General features: G+C 33.2%; 2 pseudogenes; both read left to right on the top strand.

The window, feature by feature from the left end:
- Nucleotides 1–2,040: 2,040 nt before the first annotated feature.
- Nucleotides 2,041–14,705, top strand: LOC123888232 (annotated as a pseudogene).
- Nucleotides 14,706–15,461: 756 nt separating this feature from the next.
- On the top strand, nt 15,462–16,328 carry LOC123891782 (annotated as a pseudogene).
- Nucleotides 16,329–17,341: the final 1,013 nt, after the last annotated feature.

Raw genomic sequence — 17,341 nt, 5'->3', positions numbered from 1 at the left:
GACATGTTGCGACCCTTCAAAGCATACTATGTCTGCTTTGTACATGGAGGTGTATCACTTGGTGACTTAACCATGGACTCAACCATAAACTCCTCCCCGGCCTCCATGTACCATCCTCTGAACATTCCAAATTTTCAAAACAAACCTCAACAGCTTGTGGAAGTATGGTTGGTTCAAATTTCAAGAGCTTTGCATATTCAGTCAATAGTTGTAACATATAATCATACACTAACTTCATCTTTACATTCTCTTCTATGAACCTTGTCCCTTCTCTGCCAATGCCTGTTGAATTATGCATAAAAAAACACTCAGCTACAATTAAAATATTAGAGTATGAAGGTGAAATTGAATACCTTCTCAGGATGTGTGTTTCCCCAATCTACAGCATACTTAATATCTTCACACATGTTTTGCTTGCTGATGGGCCAGAAGTGCTTATGAGGTACTAAGCTTCTTGTAAATATATCATAATATCTTGGCTTTATGAACAAGGTCATTGAGTCACATGCTATTATATATTTTTCACTCATAATAAAATCATTTCAAGTACACGGTACATATGTTTACCTTATAACTGCACATTTTATTTTTTATTTAGTACATGGTAGTGGTACATGTGTACCTTATATAGTGCAGGTTTATGAGCTTCCAGTGTCTACATAGTGCGAGAGATGAAAGTGTTGTTGGGTGGAGAATTATTCAAGAAATTCGTCGTCTACTTGCAATGGATTGGGAAGTCAATATTTGTTATTCTTATCGTAAGGCGAATGATTGTGCTGATGCTCTTGCTAATTTGGGTTGTGATCATGATCCAGGGCTACGTGTGTATGAGCAATGTCCGCCTAGTGTGAGTTCATTGATGTTAGCTGATGTTATGGGGATAATTACCCCTAAAATCATCTCTTTGTAGTTGTTTCCTTTTTCCGGGCTTTGGCCCCTTTTTGTATCCAAAAAAAAAAAGTATGCAATTAAGTTGCAAAGATCATTGTATGAGTTAAAACAATCCGGATGCATGTGGTATAATAAGCTAATTGAGTATTTATTTAAAGAAGGCTATGTGAATAATCCTATTTGCCCTTGTGCTTTTATTTTTTTGACACAGCAATTCATTCATAACAATAGTGACAATACAATTAGGAATTACATCAAAAGTGTTGCGAGAAGCATGAGATAAAGTTGCTCGTGCAAGAGCATGAGCGCTGCCGTTTGCTTGACGCCTAGCAAAAACAACTATAAAGTCGTTATAATAACGAAGCAAAGTAATGTTGAATAATTGAACCATACTCCGAAGGATTTGTTTGACATTTGTTAACATCATCCACAACCACCTTGCAATCCATCTCAAAGACTACCTTCCGGTAGCCCATATTAGCAACCCATTGGAGACCTTGATGCAAGCTCCAAGCTTCCGCTTCTGATCGCTGACAAATGACATCTTCCTTTGCTGTCATCGCTGAAATAAAAGTGCATGTCTCATCACGAAGGCAAGCTCACATACCCACCATATGTTCTGTCACAAACGTACATTGTCCCTACCAACTGAGCTAAGCTCTCAGACTCCTGCACATATGATACGATCTCTCTACCAACTAAACTAAGCTCACAGGGACTATATAACTCTCATTTAATTTCCTCTTTTTTCGTTTTCCAGGGAAAAAGAATTGTATTCTTTTCTTTACCCATGTATATACTATACAGAATTCTTAATGATTATAAAGAATATTTAAATTTGGCTTTTTTTGTATACTTTTCTTGACGTACTTAAAGATATATATACCTTAAGTGTAATAATATTTTAAGAATGTTTTTATCATTTTATTCCTTATTTTTACATCTCACATATATAATATTTGTATTAGTTTTATTCCTCAAGTGTGTGACTATATATTTAATGAATTTAGAATCATCTTTCCCCCTCAGACGTGAGAAGAACAAATTCCTTTCTTCTTTGTTTTGTTTTTCCTTTCTTTCTTTCTTTCTTTCTAGTAAAGTATACTTTTTTCCTTCTTATATATGACCATTGCATTCCAATTTATTAGCACTCTTCACATCAATTTATCCATTCAATCTTTACCTTCTTTAGCTATATCCTTGTAAAAAAAACACAATTTGCTGAGGGTCTCGTCATCACTTTTGCACACAAAAATTAATATAATCTCAATCTAAACTATATTATTTTTCTCTTGGGAAAGTTGTCAACATCTCTTATTCAATCAACAGCAGTGGAATATTTTTGCTTTCACACGAAGATCTGGTAAGTATTTCCAAATATTTTGGTTATTATAACTTTGCTATGTATTTTTGTCTTGTGTTAATATTTTTCCTTGTCTTTTATAGTATTTATATTTACTTTCCATTATTTGTATAAATATTTACGTTCTATTTAAATGAAGGTAGTAATTTAAAAAATAAAATAAAAAAGGTATTTTGTTATTTTTTTAATGGCAAATATAATTATATATAAATAAAAAAGAGCGGATACATCAAAAAAGTCTACATAAGGGATTACAAGAAGTATTTACCGAACCCGAAAAAAGAAAGAAAAAGTACAAAAAAACTCATATCTAGAAACCTCCTAAGGCGGCCTTGACTAGACTAGGCCTGAGCATCGGTCGGTTTCGGTCTGGTTCGGGCCGAAAATCACTAAATCGATAAAAATCGCAACCATTTAATTTGGACCCAATTCCGACTGTCTATATCTTCGATTTGTTCGGGTTCGGGTCATACGGGTGGCGGGTTGAACGGATCGGTTATTACGGGTTATATCGAAACTTTGTTTACATCTAAAACTCATCCATTATCCAAAAATTCCTAATTTTCGAATAGTTTAATACCTCGTCACACTGCAACAAAAGAGAGACGAAGTAAATTAAAAAACAAAGAGGGTTAGATGCAGTTACTTTCTTTCAATATGTAGATCTAAACACAATAAAATATCAAGTAGAAGAGACGTAGAAATTAAAATAGATCTAGAATATATATATATTATAATATTTTTCCCACCTTCTTCATCACCATATTATTAATTATAAGCTTTGTAAAATATAACATTTTTATCTTATATCAAAGATGGATAAAAATAACAAAGAGTAGAGTATATGAGATTGAGAGGGAGAGAGAAGGAAAAAAATTAATTTGCATCTAATGGTTGTTCGGTCGGTTTCGGTTATGGAGAGACTGAATTTTAGAGACCCGCACCCGCCCGTATGCAACCGTTCATGCCCGGTTTTTCGCAATTTGTTGACCCGTGACCCGACCGAATGCTTCAATATGTTGTCGGTTATATCAGTTTCGAGTCGGGTCTCGGGTTCATGCTCACCCCTAGACTAGACTGAGAGTCACCAAACCCCAAAAGCACCGGACGGTCCAAAAAAAAAGGGGTAAGAAGAAATCGATAAAACAAGACAAAAAGCAAGCTCACACCCGTTCAAGATGATCACCATATATAATAAAGCAGTTAAATCTAAGATAAATTATTTTTCGTTGAAAAAATATCTATACATAATTAAAAAATGTAAGTAAATTTGTCGTTACAACTCAATTAATAATTGTAAAGACGTTAATACGCAACAGTCTGTTTAAACTTGAATTTTCAACTTCTACACATGTGTGTGAGAAGTGGTCCGGGTCAAAGTTCGGTCACGAGGGATTAATCCCCTCCGTTGTGTGCTGGATATATATTTGGTATATAAAATATATAAGTTAATTTAAATATTTTTATTTTATTTAATAATAATATTGTTAAAATACAATTTAAATTTTATTATTTCTATTAAATCAATCTGAATCTAATAAATAAATTTATTATTACTAAATAACTTGAGAGATAATTTAGTTATTGAAGTTAATTTTAAAATGGGATTGGCAAAATATAAGTCTGCACCAAAGGTTTGAGTTTGGATCATGAGAGAATAAAATGTTATTTTTGCAAAAATTTATAGTAATTTATTATGATGTAATTACTTACATTATGAATAATGTTAAGGTCACACCCTCAAGCTCACACTCTTTAGACACACTTCAATTAAAACTAGTCATGTCATTCACTTTTTAAATTTATTTATCTGTTACCGTTTAACTATTGATTTTATATTTCTCAAAAAAAAAAAAAAACTATTGATTTTATATATTTTTTTTTTATAAATCCTTGAATTTTAACTTTTCATCTTCCCTAACCTTTCAACCATGCCTGTCTCTATCTTTCTCACGTTCAGCAAATTCTCCCATGTTAAACGAAGTTCTTTTACCCAAATTTACAACCATTATTTGCAAACTTCTACCAAAGAAACTTCCAGATCTAAATTGTTTTTCTCCAAATAATGCCATTGACAACATTTACTGGAATATCTTTCTCAAATTCCCATTCCAATCTAAAACAATCACCAAAAGAATGTTTATACTGGTTTCTATTTTCAGAACAAAAGAGAATGTCATTGTAGATGATGTTATTGTTCAATGAACCCAGGTTAAATAGTAACAACATTGGAAAAGAATTAGATCTGGAAGAAAAGAAAAAATGAAACCCAACAAAAATTAAAAATGGAACCATAAAGACGTGTCTAATACGACCACGAGAGACTAATTCATGAAACAGATCTGAAGTAGCCATGGACGGACAGTGCTGCAACGTTGAAGTTTTCTTTTTCCTTTCTATTTTTATTTTTTTAGGAAATGTTGTTTCTTTACCGGTTCAACCAGTTAGCAGGTAAATGAATTAAAAAAGTGAATGATGTGACTAATTTTTATTTGAGTGTGTCTAAAGAGTGTGCTAGAGGGTGTGACCCTAACATTATTCCTTACATTATATTAAATATGTTTTTGTCCCTATAAAATGAGAACTTTTAAGTTTAGATCTTACTTAATTTTGGTAATCTTTAGCAGCTTTGTACCTTGTGACTCCATGGTAAAAACATCAAACTTTTGAGTGGCTTTTCACTTGCATCTTTATCACCTCAAATTTCTTCAAAGCAACTGAATTTTCATGATCTTCTTTAAATTTAATTTTTTTTTTCTTCAACAATATCGAAAATTTTGTATTGTAAATTACTTTTTTTTATTTTTTTTATTTTTATATTTTAAAAATATTAACTACACAAAATTCAATATAACTTTACTAAATTATGTTTTGCTAACTAATGTTATTTTACTAAAAAAAATCCATTTATGTTTCGCCAACTAATGTCGTGTTACTAAAAAATATCTCATAAATAGAATATAGAAAGACGGAATTTGGATTCTCTGCATTCAAAGATCTTCCATTCACCCTTTTTTTTTTTTTTTCTTGCCATTTCTATCGCCATAAACGTGAAAATGGGTTTTTATGGTAACAAAAAACGCAAGGGTTTTGCGACCCTTCTTTTAGGGATGGCAAAAAAACCCAAACCCGAGAGACCCACCCGAACCCAAACCCAAGTCAACGGACGAAACCCGATTTGACTGGGTTTGGGTGACACCCGATAATATGGGTGTGAGTTTGGTATCAGTCATACCCACACCCGAAACCCATACACCCACCCGAAATATTTTATAATTACCTAATTACCCCCATAGTCTCCCTCAATTTCCTTGGAAGACCTTAAATTTTAGTTGTAATTTAATTTCTTGAAAGTATATGTTGTAATTTCTTGAAAGTCTATGTTTGAATTTCTTTGGAAGACCTTAATTTTAGTTGTAATTTAATTCAAAGTCTATGTTGGAATTTAATTTCTTAAATTTGCAAATTATTTTTAAATGTGTTGTGGGTTTGGGTGGAAAAAACCCGAACCCAATGGGTGTGGGCGTGAGTGTTGTTTTGCCACCCGAACAGTCTTTGGGTTTGGGTTTGAGTTTGGGTGATGATTTCGGGTGTGAGTTAGGTAAGTGTCAAACCCGCACCCATGGGCGCCCGTTGCCATCCCTACCTTCTTTTGCCGAGTTTTCTCCACCGGAGCCACCATAGATTACAATCGAAACATTTTTGTGAAACTGAGACTCAATCAGCTGAGTTTCTGCCTCAAATTCTTCTAATGCTGCTACCTTGGTATGTAGTAAATATATAACCCTTCCTTTGGTTTATTTATGCTATACACGTGCATTGTAGCTGCTTAATTGATTCACCAAATCTCATAGGGAAAAGTTTCTTGATTTTATAACCAGTATTATCAATTACATTACCAATACATGAATTACTATGATTATAAATTACTATGATTAACCAGATGCATAGTTATTTTTAGACACTACTCTTGCTTTTGATAATAACTGACCCCCGAACCAGATTAGGCGGTTCAGTAGACCGGATATTGGTGGTGAAAACAAAAAAATAAAAAATAAAGCACACTGTTTGTTACAAGAGACCTTGTTAGAGCTTTAAGTAAAATGTCTACTTATAATATATAGTATTATACTTTTATCTAATAATATATTAGATCTAACACATTATTCTCTACTTTGTTTGTTTTCCCTTTCATAATTCAAAGAACTTCCACTACTTAAGGCAAAGAAACATGGAGTTTCTTACTGAACTGTCAAAAGAAGCTATCCTAAATCTTGGAGAATTGGCACTGAAGTCTACGGTGAAGCAGTTTGCATATGTGATCCACCACAAAAAAATCATTGCCAACTTGAAGGAAGAACACAGTAAGTTGGAGGGTGTTAAAGAAGCACTACAAGGATGGGTGGACACAAAAAGAATGAATAGAGAAGGATTTGATCGAAACATACAACAGTGGCTCGACGACGTGGCATCTTTTGAAAATGACTTACAAAGTTTCGACGAAGAAGTAGTTAAGAAGAATGAGAAATGTTTTGGTGGAAAATGTCCAAATTTGACAAATAATTACTCTTTGGGAAAGCGGGCTGCTAAAGGCATTGAGTATATTAAAAAGTTGAAGGAGGAAAACAAAGAATTTCAGTTCATATCCTACCATAAAGGTCCACCACCTGTTGGATCTACCTTCACTGAAGATATTAAGAGCTTGGAGTCTTGGCGAACTATTATAAAAGACGTCATTGAGAAACTGAAGGATGATAAGTTCAAAAGAATAAGCATATGTGGAATGGGTGGAGTGGGGAAAAGCACACTGGTGAAAGAACTCATCAAATTTGTAGAAAACAAGTTATTTGATAAAGTTGTGATGGCAGTGGTATCCCAAAATCCTGATTACAAGAATATCCAAAGTAAGATTGCTGATTGTTTAGGCTTGAGTTTGAAAAGTGAAGATGTAGCAGGAAGAGGCAGAGAAATAAATCAGAGAATGAAGGAAATTGATGATGAAAAGACTAAACTCCTAGTTGTGCTCGATGATGTGTGGAGTGAGCTTAATTTTGATTGGGTGGGACTTCCATCTCGAGATAATCAAAAATGTAGCAAAATATTATTCACATCACGACATGAAAAAGAGTGTCAAAAGATGGGAAGCCAAGTGAGTTTTCATGTTTCTCATTTGCTCGAGGATGAAGCCTGGTATCTATTTCAAGCAATTACAGGTGATGTTGTATATGAACCTGCCATTTATCCAATAGCGAAACAAGTATCAAGGGAATGTGGAGGCTTACCTCTTGCAATTGTAATTGTTGGAAAAATGCTCGAGAATGAAAAAAAGCTTACTAGATGGGAGGTTGCATTTGAGGAATTGAAAAATTCTCAGTCATCTACTATCTCAGATGTGCACAAACTTGTCTACTCAAGCATTGAGCTTAGTTTAAATTTTTTGGGTAGCAGCACAGAACACAAGATGCTCCTTATGCTTTGTGCCTTGTTTCCAGAAGACTTTGATATACTTATTGAAAGTTTATTACGTCATGCAATGGGCTTGGGATTGTTCAAAGTTGTTGGTGAGACATGGAAAGCAAGAAATCGAGTGTATAGGTTGGTGGACGATCTGAAGAGATGCTGCTTGTTGTTGGATAGCAATGTGCCAGGGTGTGTGAAGATGCACGATATTGTACGTGATGTTGTCATCTTAGTTGCATATAAAACAGATCACCGGTTTATGGTGGAATATGACATTAAAAGGCTCAAAAAAGAGAGATTGAATGACATCAGTGCAATATCACTTATCTTGGATGAGACAAAATGGCTAGAAGACAACTTAGAGTTTCCTTCACTTCAACTTCTACAAGTGCAATCAAATGAAGAGGAGTTGCCTGAACATTTCTTTCGAGGGATGAAATCACTCAAAGTTGTGTCTCTTCAAAAATTGTATATTCCAAAAATTCCATCTCTATTTGAAGCTTCAACTTGCCTTCATACATTGCAAGTAGAATATTGCAATGTTGGAGATATATCTATAATTGGTAAGGAACTTTTACACCTGGAAGTTCTAAGTTTTGCACACTCTAATATTAAAGAACTCCCTGTTGAAATAGGCAACCTAAATGTTCTAAGATTATTGGATTTGACAAATTGCAATGATCTTAATGCCATTTCTGCTAATGTCTTTATAAGATTGTCTCAATTGGAAGAACTTTATTTTAGGGTGGACAATTTTCCTTGGAAAAGCAATGATGTTGCGATCAATGAGTTGACAAAGATATCTCATCAACTAAAGGTTGTTGAGATGAAAGTTAGATGGACTGAAATTTTTGTCAAGGATTTGGACTTCAACAACATACAAAAGTTTTCGATTTATGTGAATCCTTATTCTTATTTGAGGCACTCATATTTAGAGTCAAATATATTGCAAATTAGTGCTATAGATTATCAATCTATTAAGAGTATATTGATGATCTCACAACTGATTAAGAAATGTGAAATCCTCATAATAGAAAAGGTGGAAAACTTGAAAAATATTGTGAGCCAATTGTCAAGTGATTGCCCATACTTGAAACGTTTAAGGGTAGATTTATGTCCTCAATTGGAGTATCTGATAGATTGTACTGTTCATTGCAATCATTTTGCACAAATCGGTTCATTGTCTTTGGAAAATCTTCCAAATTTGAAAGAGATGTGCTATACACCAGATCACCATGAAGTCAAGGGAATGATGTTCTCATATTTGGTGAAATTTGAATTAAAAAATCTCCCAAGGTTTATTGGCTTAAACATTGCTATGGATTTGAATGAGCTTAATCACGTAAGTTAATATGTTTTTTGTTTGTTAATTTTATTTATTATTATTATTATTATTATTATTATTATTATTAATATTATTATTATTAAGAAAATGTTAAACAGTGCCCCGGACACTAGTTAAAGGCATGGCAATAAAACCCATACCCGCGGGTACCCGCCCAAATCATACCCGCTTTGACGGGGAAAACCCGAGTTGACTAGGTTTGGGTTCGGGTTTGGGTTTTCCCCGATTTCAAAAGATGGGTTTGGGGTTATCATTTTTATCCCCGCTAGAATTTGGGATGGGTTTGGGGAAACCCGAACTTTATGGGTTTGGGTTTGGGGAGGGAAAAACCCGTCCCCGCCCCATTGTCATGCCTAAGTTAAACATACTAATATGAAAGTTTTATCTTAAAAAGTTTTAATACCTTAAAAATATAAAAAGAAATCTTTCTAGCATTAACTTTATCTTTAATTTACGGTAAAAAAAAACCTTAACTTTAATTTCACTTTTTTTTTTTTATTATTATTATTATTATTATTATTATTATTATTATTCCCAATCTTATTGGGAATGGGAGACGCATGCCATGGATAAAAACGGATGGAGGGAATAGTGTTTATTATTTTTGTGTGATGTAAAATCCTAACAATTAGATTTGTTACACATTTTCAGGAATTGAGTGTTGCCACTGAAATAACTGATTCTTCAAACACAGTGAATGGCGAAAAAGCATCAAATGCCAAATTATTTTCATCTAATTGGATGAAACAATTTCCAAAATTGGAAACAATATTGTTAGAATTTTGCAGTTCTTTGGAGGTGGTGTTTGACTTGGATGGATATTTGAAATCTGGTTGGCAAGCACAAGATTTGTTGTTTCCTCAGCTAACAAAAATTGAGATATCATATCTCAAAAATCTTTCATATGTGTGGGGTATTGCTCCACATTGTGTCAAAGGCTTCCAAAATTTGAGATTTCTAACAATATCAAACTGTGCCTCTTTAAAATATGTATTCACTTCTGCCATTGTAAGTTCAATCACAAATCTCGAGAAATTACAAGTTTGGTCTTGTGATTTGATGGAAAGGATAGTGGTTTGGAGTAGAGATGAGGAAGATGATAATAAAGGACATGATGCGACAACTATTAGTTTCAATAAACTACATACATTATCACTTTCATGGCTTCCAAAGCTAGTGAGTATTTGTTCTGATCCACTTTGGTTAGAATGTCCATCCTTGATGAATTTTGAAATTGTTGTTTGTCCTATGTTGGAGATATATGTCATACCAACCCATAATGATGCAAAACATGAAAACTTCAATACCATGAATTCTACAAACACAAAAGATGTTGGTTTTCAAAGTTCCAAAGGAAACAACTCAAGGTCTTCTGGTTGGTATTCTGCTGGATGTATACCCAAATTTATTCATCAAGGAAACTCAAATAAGAGAAATAATAAGGTATGTAATCTCATTGTATATATTAATTTTCCACATGTTATACCTATAGTCTTCTATATAATATCAAGATATCATAAATCCATTTGGGGCTGGCATAGTGGTGTTGGCTTGGGTCCTTGTAGTATGCTCCTCTCAAGGTCTCAGGTTCGATTCCCCCTAGTGCCAATTTCGGTGGGCTAAGTCCATACAGAGCAAAAAAACCTCTGGCTTTAAATGGGGCCCCCGCAAGTGGGTGGTGAGATTGGTCCCATTGGATTAGTCGGTCCTAAGGCCGGATATCAAGTTTTAAAAAAAAATATCAAGATATCATATTGGAATAAATATAATGTTTAAATAATAATAATAATAACATTATAAACAATAATTGTGACAAGTATCTTATTCTATATTATTTTTTGTGCTTGCAGGAAGCATCGGTAACACGAGTGATTCAAGATCACATACCTTCTGTTTTTGAAATGAACAGGAAGGGAAAAAGTCACATGCCAAGTCTAGAAGATCTATGCATACAAAAATGTAACTTGTTGGATGCATTACTTTTTCTTGATGAAGAATGCAATTCCACCATTCTATCACACATGAAAACCATCAGAATCGGTTACTGTGACAAGTTAACGACCATAATAGCTAAAAGAGGAAAGAGAGAAGGCATGATAAACTCTTGCAGTCTACTAGAATCTCTTCAATTAACAGATTTACCAAATCTTGTGAGGTTTTGCTATTTTGAAACATATGAATCTTTGGATAAACCACAATACATGGTAAGTATCAAAATTAATTGTCACTAAATATTTTTGATTGTTTTACATACATATATATAATATACTTACAGTTGATAAAGAAAGTTATCATTGTTATTTTATCTTACAAATATATTTTTAGGCCATTCTCTCAACCAATTTAGGACTCTTAACATTTTGTTTCTTTGCTTAGATATATAACATAAGTAAGTGAAGAAATGAAATGTGTAGTACTGCATTTGCAAAATGAATTTTCTTAATTTTGTAGGATGAATCTATTGGAGATCACAAAAGCATAAGACGTCACTCACTCATAGACGAGTCCTTCTTTCCAAACTTAACTTCTTTGATTATACAAGCATGCAACAAAATCAATATATTGTTCTCTCATTCATCCATTAGCAGTCTTGAACATCTCCAGAAGCTAAAAGTAAGACATTGTGAAAACATGGAAGAAATAATATCTCATCAAGAAGAAATAGAAGCAAGTGCAAATAAGATTAGCATACCTGCATTACAACATCTTCTTCTAGAGGATCTACCTAATCTTAAGGACTTCTTCAAAGGTCACTCTAATCTTGATTTTCCATCACTTCAAGAAGTGGAAATTAGAAACTGTCCCAATATGGAATTGTTTTCAAGAGGATCTTCTAATACACCTAATCTTGAACATCTCACCATAGAGATTAATTCTCTCAACTACTATTGTGCACAGAAGAAAGACATCAACATTGTTATACAAGGATTGAAAGCATTTGTAAGTCTTATCTCTCAAAGTCTAAGGTGTTCATAGATAAATTATTACCTTCACCATGATTTGTTATATATAATAAATAATTTATTAGCAATCTAGGTAGTCAATTAAATAGCCAATCATCAATTTTTTGAATAATAGTAATGTGATATTTCTTGAAAATATGTTAATGAATGTTTAACAGGTAGCATCACAAGGATTCAAGATGTTGAACTGGACCAAACTACATAATGATAGATACTTCTTCAGAAACTCTGAAATAGATATCAATGAATTTCATAAATTGTTGATGCTTGTGCCGTACAATGAGATACATATGTTTCAACATGTGAAAAAACTTACTTTAAGTAATTGTGATTCACTAGTTGAGGTGTTTGGATCAGGAGGAGAAGATACAAAAGAAGGTGATGACATCACACATTATCAACTGCAGAAGATGACATTACAATATTTGCCAAAATTGAGTCACATATGGAAACACAATATTACAAAGGTTGTAAGCTTCCAGAATCTAAAAGATATTAGAGTTTCATATTGCCACAATTTGAAGAGTTTGCTCTCTCATTCCATGGCCAAAAGTCTTGTGCAACTTCAAAATTTAGTAGTTGAGGAATGTGAAATGATGGAAGAGATAATAACAAAGGGAGATGAATATATAAAAGAATGCAACAAAGTCAAAACTTTATTTCCTAAGCTGGAGACATTGAAACTTCATTATCTTCCAAAGCTGGAATGTGTTTGTTCAGGAGATTATGACTATGATATCCCTTTATTCACTGTTGAAGAGGATCATGTTCAAATTTCTTTTCCAGAATTAAAGAAATTAGAGTTTCGTGACGTACCAAAGCTCAAGTGTTTTTGTTCAGGAGTGTACAACTATGATATCAGGCTCTTATCAATTGAAGAATGTCCAAATATGAGAACCTTTCCCTATGGAAATGTTATCATAAACACCCCCAACCTTCATAAAATAGATTGGGATCGGGTAGATACACCCACACTTGGAGATCTTAATTTGACAATATATTATCGTCATAATTCCGAGAAATACAAGGTACATACTCAAACACAAGGTCTCCCAACTTGAACATTATATGAAAATATTCAATCAATTTTATGTTGTGCAGGTGGAGTTGCAAAAAATAGAGACATTTAGAGATGTCGATAAAGAGCTTCTTGGCTACATCAAAAGAGTAGCAAGGCTTGACATTGTAAACCGTCACAAGCTTAATTGCATTCCATCCAACATGATGGATTTATTCTCACATGTGAAGGATCTCAGAGTCGAAGAATGTAAGTGCATAGAAGAGATATTTGAATCAAATCAGAGCATGTTGCTGCATAACTTATATTTGTCTTCCCTTCCAAAACTGAAGCACCTTTGGAAAAATCATGGTCGCATTTTAGGATTCGAGTGTTTACAACTTATAATCATCAGACATTGCAATGATTTGGTACATGTGTTTCCGGATGTTTCCTTGGTTACAAGCCTTCCAAACTTGGATTTTATTGGTGTGTCTGCTTGCGAGAAGATGAAAGAGATCATTGGGAATAATTGTGCACAGCAAAAGGCTAAAATTAAATTCCCACATTTGACAGGAATTACACTAGAGAATCTTCCTAGCCTCGAATGTTTCCATCAAAGCTCTTTCCCTTGCTATGTTGAGATGCCACAATGTATGACGATAAGCATTACAAACTGCCCAGAGATGAAGACCTTTTGGCATGATGGAATCTTATACACACCAATTCTTTCGTATTCATCCGTGGACAACCATTTTGAAAATCAATGTAAAGATATAAATAGGATGATACTACGAGTAAATGAGGTATGAATTATTGCAATCGTCTGTCTCTTAATTTCTCCTTTCTTCTACCTAGCTATTATCAATGCACCTCAACATGTAAGTAATATTTGTGACAGGAATTATATCGGTAAAAAGGGAGATGCTCCTAAAGACAACATGCCATCTTTTCTCTAGCTAGGTTGGAAATCCTCTCATGTCTCAATCTTTTCCTTTACGAATTCTAAGACAGACACACTAATGCATTTTCTTTTGTAGCTCATGATTGTATAGACATACTACATAACTCACCAAGAAGCCATTGATCCAAATTGAATTATCTCTTCTGCTCAAATTAGATAATGGTAAGGCTATATATCTTAGATATTTGATGTTTCACTTGCAAGGTTGCATATTGAATATCACTATATTTATCATGTAATTTCCATACAAAAAAATTCAACTCTAAATTCCTTTTTATCATTGCTATTATAGATGGAAATTGAAAGTCTTGAAACACAGAGAACTAGCTTTGGACAAAGCAAAATAATGATCCTTTCAGAGAAGCAATTTCTTTTGAAGTCTTCATTCATCTACACAAAGGATGCTTCTATTTGTTAGAGAATTTCAAGGATGGTTTTTATAGAGAAATGTTTCTTCGTGCGTCTCGATAGGGGAATAAGGCATGGTTAGGGAGATTTTAATAATTGCAATAAAAGTGTAACAATTAGGACAAATGTGTTATGGCTACTTTTCTTTTGTTTGATTATCAAGGACACAAGACCCTGAATACAGTTTGATATTTTTATATTTTAAATTGTTTGGTATTAAAACAGTTTGATTATTTTTTAGAAATTTGTAATAACTTATGAGGCTGAGTATTATCAGTCATATATATACCAAGGGCTTTAATTTATGTATGTTATATTTAATGTATTCTAGCATCACAAAACTTTTGCTATTATAACTTCAAAACCGTTTGAATTATGCACACCGACATATTGAAATTGTTAAAAATCAGAGACGGCGATCATAGAGCAGAGATGGTGAATACATATCGGAGGTTACAATCAGAAACGACGAGTGATCAGTCATTTCAAACGCATAAGACCTCTTTATTGTAGTTTGATTTGGTGGAGATATTTTCCATACAATGGTGCCTACCATCTTCCATTGTTTGTAAGAGATTCACTTAATTTAGGGGCAAAACAAATCAAGTTCTTCCTCAAAAAACACATAAGATGCAATCATCTTGTATTTCTCGGAATTATGACGATAATATATTGTCAAATTATGACTATAATACAATAAGTGGTCAGCTTCAAAAGTGGTCCACCATGAACTTTTATCTATGGTCAGAATTCTTCGCAGACAACCCCTCACGAGAATTTAGCTAAGTACAAAGGGAGAGTCCAACCAAAAAGACTCGAATCCTCTAGTATTGCTCAGGATACTGTTTTGGAGCATAAGTATAAAGGAGGAATTTAACCACTTTCTTCGTAGTAAAATGTAATTGACTATTTATTTACCCAATAGTTTAACTGTTTTTTATAGATAACTTTGTTATTATGATTATTATTAAGTATTATACGTTTTGAACTTCTGAGTAATATATTTTTGCAGCAGGTAGTTGAAGATGATGATGAAGAGGAGGATGAGGATGATGATTAAGAGGAGGACAATGCAGAAGGTAAGCTTGCAAACAAGATTCATTGCTTGCTTCTGTGCTTCAAGTGACTTATTTTTATGCTTCAAATGGGCTCATGCAAATTCTGGTCAGTGTTTTTTAATTTCATTCTTACATTTGAGTCTTCCATTACAAAGGGATATTCATGGTTCACAAATTTGTAAAATATTGTTTAGACTTAGCTGTTCTGTATTTAGAGCTGAGTTGAGAGTTGTGATAAGTCAGGCTAGTTTCATTGATAGGTTGTTAAAAATTGTCATACCAGATTAAAATATGTTTTGAGTATAACCAAAAATATCATGATGCACCGTTCTGTATGACTGTTTAAGAAGAGTCGCAAGGCAATGCTTAAACTTGGAATGGAGTCTGTTACTGGTGCCAGTCGTGTGACGGTCAAGAAAAGCAAGAATCTTCGTACCGACATGTATGTATTTTGAGTTGTTTTTCCGTTGTATCACTGTTTAGTATGTGAAAATGAATTTGGATTTCTATTTGTTCAGATCTTATTCGTTATCTCAAAACCAGATGTTTTCAAGAGCCCAACTTACGAAACCTACATTATATTCGGAGAAGCTAAGATTGAAGACTTGAGCTCACAGCTACAAACTCAGGCAGCTGAGCAGTTTAAGGCTCCTAATTTGAGCAATGTGGGAGCAAAGCCAGAATCCTCAAGCTGGTGTGCGAAGGTCAAGAGCTGTTAAAGCTCCCAAAGTTGCCAATGGATACATTGTTGCTGCCATCATGAAGGTCAAACTGGACTTTTGCCAATCTTTACCTTTGCTTTGTTCTATTTTCTGTGTAATGCCAATCAACAAGAATGACAGTCATAATTGTCAATCAACTATTTATATTGGTTATTAATAGCACCCTATGTTGGTTTAATTAAGAAATGGGTAAAGGTAAAACCGGTTTCCATGTTATGGTTATTGATAAAAAGACAGACTCTAAATTTTGAGGTTTAAAAATATATGGATAAAAAAAAATATAGGTAAAATAAAAGATACATAAAGTCTTGTATTTGATTGATGATTTTGAAATAATTAAAATATTTAAATTTTAGGCTTAAATGCTGTTTTGGCCCCCCAAGTTTCACAATTGCTTGATTTTGGTCCCCCACATTTTAATTGCTTGATTTTAACCCCCTAAGTTTCACAATTGCTTGATTTTAGCCCTTCAAGTTTCAATTGCTCGATTTTGGCCCGCCAAGTTTACCCCCTTTTGCATTTGCTAGCCTCCCATTGAATATTTTGATTAAAAATTGGTTATGTGGCATTTTAAAATTAAATAAGTATTTAAAAATAAATAAATAAATTACAAACTGTTTTTTAAAAACTAAATTATAATTTTTTTTTATTATATGTAGTTTGTAAAATAATTTTGTTATATAAAAAAGTAAAAAAAAACATTTTATGAATTATTTTTTAAAAACTTTGTAAACTTTTTTTAAAATAAAAAATAATTATTAAACTTTTTATTAAAAAAACAATTTTTAATACATTTTTATAAAAACAAATATTATTATTTTTTAATTAAAACATATTTTTAATTTTTTTTAAATGTCACATAAGCAATTTATAGTCAAAAAAGTCAATGGGGGCTAGCAAATGCAAAAGGGGGTAAACTTGGGGGGCCAAAATCGAGCAATTGAAACTTGGAGGGCTAAAATCAAGCAATTGTGAAACTTAGAGGGTTAAAATCAAGCAATTGAAATGTGGGGGGCCAAAATCAAGCAATTGTGAAACTTGAGGGGCCAAAACTGCATTTAAGCCTAAATTTTATCAACGAGCCTTGCTTGCAACCTTTAATTAACCCAAACTAAGCATGTCTGCACTCCTGAAAGATAATGGCTAACCATCATAATGTTGGTAATTCTC

This window comes from Trifolium pratense, linkage group LG6, assembly GCF_020283565.1.
Source record: "Trifolium pratense cultivar HEN17-A07 linkage group LG6, ARS_RC_1.1, whole genome shotgun sequence".
Taxonomy (NCBI): domain Eukaryota; kingdom Viridiplantae; phylum Streptophyta; class Magnoliopsida; order Fabales; family Fabaceae; genus Trifolium; species Trifolium pratense.
The sequence above is the reverse complement of the archived record's forward strand: the minus strand, read 5'-3'. Positions and strand labels throughout refer to the sequence as shown.